We start from the raw sequence: 8,915 nt of genomic DNA, 5'->3' as shown, positions 1-8,915 counted from the left end.
ATTTTCTAAACAGCTTTAATAATGAGACAGTCAGAATTTAGAGAAATGTGTTTACAAGGAATAAAGTTATTTCTACAGATTTGCCATAGATGTAATAAATAAGAGCATAGGCAAAATCATGCCAATTTATATTATTTCATTTTTACTTCTATTGCTACTAGCGACAGGTAACGGGCCATAAGAGGGACGATTATTTTTAGAAGAGTTCAATTAATTTTAGAGGTAGAGGATGCAAACATGAATCAAAGTATGTAACTAGAGTTAGAAAAATTTAGAGGTAGGATACAAAGATTAAGAGGTGGAACTAGAGGTAGAGATAGAAATGATTTTAAAGGAAATTTTAAAAGTGGACCTGCTAGTAGAGTACAAAAATATAAGATTTCGGAGGGAGTAGAACAACAGATCATAAAGATTATCTAGAAGAAAAAAATAAAAACAGTATCAATCAAAGACAATTAGAAAGTTACAAAGATTCAAACTGAATAACTCAAGGAATAATGTAGAAGGAAAAGCTATTCTCAAAAGCACTAATAAAAGTAAATAAGTGGATATTAAAATAGACGGAAGAGTGGATCTATTCCTTCATTTAAACATTTTAGAAGGAACACGAATAAAATTAACCAATGTGATAGCAGCACAAGTTATTGCAGGAAGCTTCATCTCATTAAGAAGATTTTCAAATACAGGGATAAAAATATATTTAGACGATGCAAAATAAAGTCTTTAATAAAGAATCTAGAGAAGTATCTTTAGAGGGAATGTATGATAAATCGAATGAGAAAGTTATATTGATAGCTACAAAAATAACAGACGATAGACGAAACTTTGAATATGAAAATCTTAACTGTAGAGAGCGATAAATAAATAGATTAGATGAAGGCGAACCTGACTAATCACACGTACATAGTATTATAATTAAAATGCTGACTTTTGAGGGAGAAGAATGTGACTTCAATGATTCGGAGTTAGAAAAAGATGTACCTGAGACTGGGATAGAGAATGAAGGTTGTGCATAAAAAGATGAAGAACATTTAGATAGAGATTTCAGAAACTCAAAAAAGGGAAATTATTTTTATGAATAGCTCATAAATAGGAAGACATTATAGGTAGACAAAATAAAAGAAATTGACCCAGTCATGGACCTATGCATGAGAAATCAATTAGTTACAAAAAACAATACATTCACAAAACATAGTGAGAACATATTATGGCACGAGCGCTTGGGCCACAATTCACTAAATTAGTTAAAAAGTGTACAAAAATTATTTAAAAAAGGACTTAAAAATGAAAAATTTAACAATTTCATTTTAGAGTGTGAAATTTGCATTATGGCAATGATGGATAATATTAACATTTAGTGGTGAAAGAAGTGAAGCGACAAGGCCACTTCAAAGAACACACAACGCGATCATGGTGTCAATAAAAGCTACAACTCATCCAGGGTATAAAAGGCTTATAATAGTTTTCATAGACGATGATACTATATTAGCGAGAACATATCCAATGCAAACCAAAGATGAGACAGGGATATATTTAGAACGGTTCTTGTGTGCTAGTATAAATCTGTTGGGTGTAGAGCCCAGCGGGCACAAAATTTGGCGACGTTTTTACGAGATCGTTACAACATCTTTACGACAACTTTAGGACATCCTATGTCCATATCGTTAATGTGTTTTTACGATATCGTGAAGACATCATCAGATCATACGACGTCTTTACGATATCGTAAAGACACCTTAACGACATCGACATAGGATGTCGTAAAGGTATCATAAAAATGTCGTAATGATGCCATTAAGACGTCACCAAATTTTGTGCCCACTGGGAGGAAAAGTTTTGCTATATTAGGTCAAATAAAGGAAAATAATTCATGGGAAGAAAATTGGATTAAAAAATTTAGAAGTGAAGAAAATAATGAAAGACATAAAAATAAGAAATTAAAATTGAGAGCAGCCCCCTGCAACAACTATACGTTAGCGTTAGTTCGCCAGTACGACGAAGTAAAGCGTGCGGCGCAGATGGCGTTGTGAGTCTATCCAGCCTGTTTTTAAATGGCAGGAATAAGCAAAAATATTTCGAAATTAGTTTAATCGATATTATTCGTAATCACAATCGGTTTTAGGCATGGCATAATTAAAGTTTCATATCTTGTTCAATATGAGAGTAATAGTAAGTTTGAAGCAAAACATTGTGAAACGAAAAAAATATATTATATAAAAAATAATAAGAATTAACCATATCAAATGTTGTTATAAAATATAGTAATTGATTAGCAACAGTAGTCCTAATATAATAACAGATGATTCATTGGAATAATCGAATTAATCAATTAATTGAAGGATTAATTACAGAAAAAGTCATATTTAAATAAATAAATTAAGAAGGTATAGATTTTATTCAATTTTTTATATTTACAGGAAAGAATTATTTTAAATAAAAGTATAGTTTCAGTTCAATATAAAATGCTCGATATTGTTTATTAAAATACAGTTCTTGATTAATTTTTAATATTTCTACGAAAGAGTTTTATAAAATATTGATATATCGTTTTAATTTAATACAAAATGTTCTATATATTATATTAAAATACATAGTTCTTATTTGATTTGGTTACATTTCTACAAAGAAGTTATTCGAAATAAACATAAAGTTTTAGTTTAAGAAAAAATGTTCGACATTTAATATTAAAATACCTAGTCTTTATTTAATTTTTAATATTTCTACAAAAGCGTTTTAAAATATAAAGATATCGGTTCAGTTTAAGATAAAATGTTTCATATTTTTTATTAAAATATGCACATACCCAGATAACGAACGTGTCTGGCACATTACCGGACCGATGTGCGGCAGACAGTGTGCCGGCGATAAACCGTCCTTTGGTCGGTATGAATGAGCGGCAGACCGAAGTGCGGGCACCATATGTCGCCCTCTGCATTCGCGTGTGCAAACGCTTTTGAAGACGGTTACGCGGACGACGGCCGAGGAACGATGTGCCCTCTACTGATGGCAGATTTAACTATAATTTCCCACAATTTCCTGCGCGTCCTTCTAAATCCCAAGATAGCCGTTTCGACGAAATTAACACTATCAACAGCCGGTCGAAAATAGTTCTTGTTGCTGAACAATCGGTCCGTTCTTGTGAAAAACTATCGAAAAGGATGTGCGAAACACTCGTCCGGAAGATCTGACAAAAAAATTCGACTCCTCTGTTCATCTGCAACGTCTGAATGGCTTGAAAACGTGTCTCGATATCTCGTTTAAAGGATTTGCGTTTGCGAGTTTGACTTTTCCGAGACTCGAAGAAACTGAAAAATTTTTTGAGCTTCCAAAATCAAAATCAAAATAAAAGTGTTTCTTAAAAAAAAATATATATATGTGTTTAATTTATGCTCCTCAAACACCATCAAATACCATCAAGAGACAATTTATAGGATATCATAATGAAGTAAAATTGCCATAGATGAGCATAGATAGCTTACTTTTAAAATAATAAATTAAATAGAATGGACACAAAACCAATACGTATTTATTCAACAGTTATTTCTTATGTTGCCAGACAAATAGAGGATTAGAAAGTAGAAAAGGCAAGAAGACCGAACTTAGAACAAAGTTAACTTTGGATTGAATGTTAGAAGCACAAAAAACAAAGTTAAAGAGAATTAAGGAGTAGAGACAAAATAGAACTAAAGAAGAGTTTAGAAGAATATATGACAAAGCCAACGAACGCGTCCTTGTGTTGCGGATAGAGGGTCCCTGTACCAAGGGTTTCTGCTGAATATGGTTACAAAAATGAATAGGCAGTCGCTGACAATTGTCCAGGGGTGGCCTTGAAGAAACTAACCTACAAGCGGAGGTGTGAAAACCGTGCTGAAAGCTGAATGGCACCTGGTTGAGGTGTCTAGAACGGTGACTGGGATATCGGGCGACCTCTCAGAGTACGCAGCCTTATCCTTGCTTGCGGGACTCTACTAGGATGGATGAACCCCTTTCCTTAGCTTCTCGTGGGAAGAACAATGACAACACCAAACATAGTTGTAGTAAGTGCGGTTCAAAACAAGAGAACGCGCAGGGCTCCTGACAATGGGTCGGCCAACAATGCCGAACCCTCTAGAGCTGGGGGAACCCTGCACGGGGTTACATGGCACGACTGCATGCTATGTGGTGCGAGAAGCACCCGGAGCTATCGCACTTTTCGCATCAACGTCTGCAAAACCATGCTGATGTACTCCAAAAAAGGGGTTATGTAAACGGAACGCATACTCTACCACAGTTAGAACAAGCTGGCCCCAGAAAAAGAGAGACGACACTAAGACCAACCGCGGGCAGGTATCTGATAGAGGAAGAGCGATGCTTTATGGCCTGGAGAAACATCAACACCCAGGTTTCTCTTAAGCCTAAAGGTCTCGCTGAAATGAATGACGAGCTTCATGGACATTTTTCGAAGAATCCGACCTTCGTACTATCAATTGTTACGTGTATAATGCAGCAAGAGCTTTGGCCGATGCGAACCGAAAAAAAACGAACGGTGGATTATACTATAAGACCAAATTACACAAATTTTCGAACGTTGGCGGTAAAATTCTTGTCAGATGTAATGTAGTCAATAACTACATCACATCTGGCAAGAATTTTACTGCCAACGTTCGAAAATTTTCGTGCGAACTCCGGACCTGTTATCACATACTTAACAAATCAAAGCTGCTGACCATCAGGCAGCATATTGTTCAAAAAATATAGATAATATCTGACGCTAAGAGAAGTTTAGAGCGGAGAAAGAGGTGGTTTGGAGAAAATCAACAGTTTCTCTCTGACCTATCTCGACGCTTCGAAGACCCTCTAATTACTGTCGACCACCCGCCCCAACCAGAGAAGGTCGAAGTATTTTGAAGAGAAGTCTACGAAGTGCAACATAGACAGTACGAAGACTCAGAAAATATAAATAACCTCAAGGAGCTGTGTGATGCCCTCATAACACCTGATGAAGAATGCCGACCCATCATTACAGAGGAGGTGAAAAAAGTATTTAGAGGGATGAAGAACTATTCTGCTCCGGGATCATATGGTATCAACACCTTCTGGTGGAAGAAGTTTCCTCCAACCCATCAGCATTTAGCCCGTATTTTCACATCATATTTAAATTCGGAAGAACCAATTCCGGAGTGGTTGGCGGAAGGGTACACATTACTCCTGCCGAAAATAGGCAACTTAGCCCGCCCGAAAAATAGCAGGCCAATCACTTGTCTAAGCACACTGTATAAGGTATTAACAGCTATCCTAAATGATAGGATTGTTCGGGCAATTGAACCTGTGAGGCAAGGAATGTATGAACAACGCGGTTCAAAGAGAGGCGTAGCAGGATGTCAGGAGAACCTGCTCATCGATAGATGTGTCTGCAAAGATGCAGCATACTACCACCGTGACCTATCGATGGCCTGGATTGATTACCAGAAAGCTTTCGATTCAACCTTCCATATACTCATTATCTATCTTTTGGAAAGCTTAAAGGTTAATCCGCAAATCGTTAGTTGCATAGAGAGCTTGATACCGCTTTGGATACTTTTGTGGCAAACCTGTAGATAAAAAGTACAAGGTCACTCATGTATTTTGCATGGACGATCTTAAGATCTATGCTAAAAACAAAGAGCAACTACATCTAGCTCTAGGTGTTGTTGGAAGATATACTAAGGAAATAAGAATGGAATTTGGGTTAGACAAATGCGCTAAGGTGTAATTGAAGCGAGGAAAACTTAATGGCATCCCTGAAAACCCTGAGCTCGTCGATAGAAGCGCTATACGACACCGTTGCGCTGGAGAGACTTATACATACCTAGGCGTACCACAGAGCCGCATTCAGGATGTGACATCTATAAAGGATACTCTTCGAAGCAGATAAAAACGTCTCATCCGGCATATTTGGTCTTTCGAACTATCGGCGAGGTACAAAGTTTCTGCAACGAACATGCTTACCGTCCCGGTAGTACTCTATTCATTTGGAGTGGTACCATGGACGAAGAAAGAGCTCAGATCCCTTGATATCGGGACACGAAAAGTTATGCACATGAACAAAAGCATGTCTGTAAAGTCTTCTGTTCCACGACTCTACATCTCACGCCATCAAGGTGGTCGCGGAATATTGAATCTTGAATGTCTTCACAACAGGATCATTCTGGGTACAGCACATAGAGTCGCAAATGGGAGAGATCCTCTTCTTAAAATGATCAGGAAGCACGAAGAAGTGGGCAAAGGAGCGTTTCTGTACAAAGCAGCGGAGGAGGCAGCTGAAACACTCAGATTTAACTTCAGTATTAGGGGTGAGCAAAATCCTTCAAATCTTATCTATCTCGAGTAATCACTCGTGGAAGCCCGGATTAAGAAAGCACAAGAGAAAAACTTCCGTGAACAGCTCCTCGATAAGAGGATGCACGGCATCTTCCACAGAAATGTGGGGGACAGTCCATGATGTGTGAGCTAACTTTTGCTTTCCTTAAATCACCGGGATTGAAGTCTGGCAAGGAGGGTTTTATTTTGGCATGCCAAGACGGTGTCATTTGCACCTTAACGTACCTTCGCCACATTTTGAGCCAAGACATTCCCGATGATGGCTGCAGGGCGTGCCATACACACCCTGAGCATTTAGTACGCATACTGTCTAGTTGTCCAACTTTTGCGGGAGCAACCTACATCCGGAGGTACAATGCGGCACTAAAAGTGCTTTATTACCATATCTGTCACTTTTACGGCATTAACCTGGATATCGCTCCTCTAAATGCTCCTAGGGAAATCGATTCAAATGTCGAGAATAAGAAGTGCCGCATATACTGGTATTTTATATTCTCGACAATTGTTTCTATTGCACACTCGAGGCCTGACATAGTTCTTCTCGACATCGAGAATCGAACCGTGTTCGTTAACGAATTTTCGGCACCAGTCGACAAAAACATCGTAGCCAAGGAGAATGAAAAGAAAGAGAGGTGTAGAGACCTCATAAGGGAGTTGCAACGATTGTACCCGAAATATTTTGTTAAATTAATCGTCCTTATCATCGGCGCTCTTGGAGGTGTCAAGCTTTCACTGGTTAGTAGCCTGAGAAGCATCCCTGCGTGTGCACAATATGCTAAAACACTTGTGGGCAAAATGCAGAAGGCAGTCCTCATTGGGTCGCTCCGTGTCCTCAGGGTGCACGAGACTTGCCGGATCTTCGTATTCATTCCGTTACAGACTGTAACCACCTATCTCACGGTAGTGAGATGTGGTTGTGACTGAAAGTTTACCGCGATTTCGCTGGTATCGGGTGCAGTTTTTCAAATTAGCACCCTCTCCTGGCCTGACATACTTCTTTTAGACTTCGAGGGACGAACTATATTCGTGATCGAATTCTTGGCTCAGGTCGACTACATTATCACTGCTAAGGAGAAGGATAAGGCGGACAGGGCATCAATACCTCAAAATGGAGCTGCAACGACTCTACCCAAAATATTCAATTAAAGTAATTATCCTTGTGATTGGTGCTCTTGGAAGTTCGAAGCTATCACTGGTTTGCAACCTTAAAGCCATACCAGCGTGCCAAAATTATGGTAAGGCACTAGTGAGATGGATGCAGAAAACTATCAACTTTCGATCGCTTCGTGTCCTAGAGACACACGACGGTTTCGCTGACCTGCCGTTGTGATTTCATCGTTCCTTGTGATCATTTATCACACGGTCATAAGACGTGGCGGTAAGTGTGATTTACCGCATTTCTCCTGGGAGCGGGTGTCATTTTTAGATAACGTTTACTCCTGGTACGATCATGTGGTGTTTTTAACCGCTTTTTAAATTATAGGATTCATGGCTGCATTGTAAACTTCAGATTGATACCTGTGTTAAGAAAATATAGGTTAGTTTGAGTAGTAATTACAAAAAACAAAAGTTTTTAATTAATAATGAAGTGAGACATGTGGACTCAGAAAGAAATGTAAATTTTTGTCTGTGCCAAGAAATTTATGGAATGGCTGCTGAGTGACAAATTATGTGAATTGTAAATATTTCCCGCTTCTAATCAGAGACGTGTGATTTGTATCTAATGCTTATTTGCCGCATAAAAAAGGTATGACATATATAGGCAGGGTATATTTGGAACAAAGTAAATAAAATATTACGTGCGAAAACTTAAAACAGATATTAATTACATTCACTTACAGAGATTAGCGAAAAAGGCGAATCATGGCATAACCTCGAAATAATGATAGGCGGGGTCGGCGAGTTTATCCCTGGTGGACCAAGGGTCCACTAGGACCCTCCTTCAGAAACTCACGGAGTAATCGTTATACTTATCTTTGGAGTGGTAAAAATGAAAAAATTTAATTCACTTTTTCTGAAGGTGACTTTAAGCGCATAAGAAGTACCCGCGCATAAGCAAGCGCGGATTTCACTTCCCCCTCCAGCTTTGTCGTCCACTTTCGCATTTCATTTCGACATCGCGTCGAGATGGGACGTTCTGCCCTAGTGGGCAGTTCGCTTAATTTATTTCAGATAACAAATACACCGTTTGACCACTATCTATGGAATCACACACTATCTGGTCATGGCTGAATGTACACGACTGCAGCGTCAGCATGAAGCCAACGCATGTGAACCGAAGTGCGCACTAGAATTATCATCATCATCAGCAGCAGTGTCTTATGTTTGAAACAAGCTTCAAACACTCTCTCCCTTCATCGATACTGCACACTCTTTTCTCTAAGCATAATACTTATATATATATATATACTGAAAAAAATGGTTAGTTGCGACAAGAAGCTCCTCATTAGTAGAGTTGGTATAAGCTACAACAGCTACTTCGATGGTAACAGTAACTAACCAGTTTTGTACGGCAACAAGTCGCCGTTAGTCCTCCTATGAAGGTTACATTAGTAAGGATAGTAATTGTAGTCACA

Source organism: Belonocnema kinseyi, chromosome 6, assembly GCF_010883055.1.
Source record: "Belonocnema kinseyi isolate 2016_QV_RU_SX_M_011 chromosome 6, B_treatae_v1, whole genome shotgun sequence".
In the NCBI taxonomy this organism is placed as follows: domain Eukaryota; kingdom Metazoa; phylum Arthropoda; class Insecta; order Hymenoptera; family Cynipidae; genus Belonocnema; species Belonocnema kinseyi.
Note: the sequence above shows the minus strand (reverse complement) of the source record.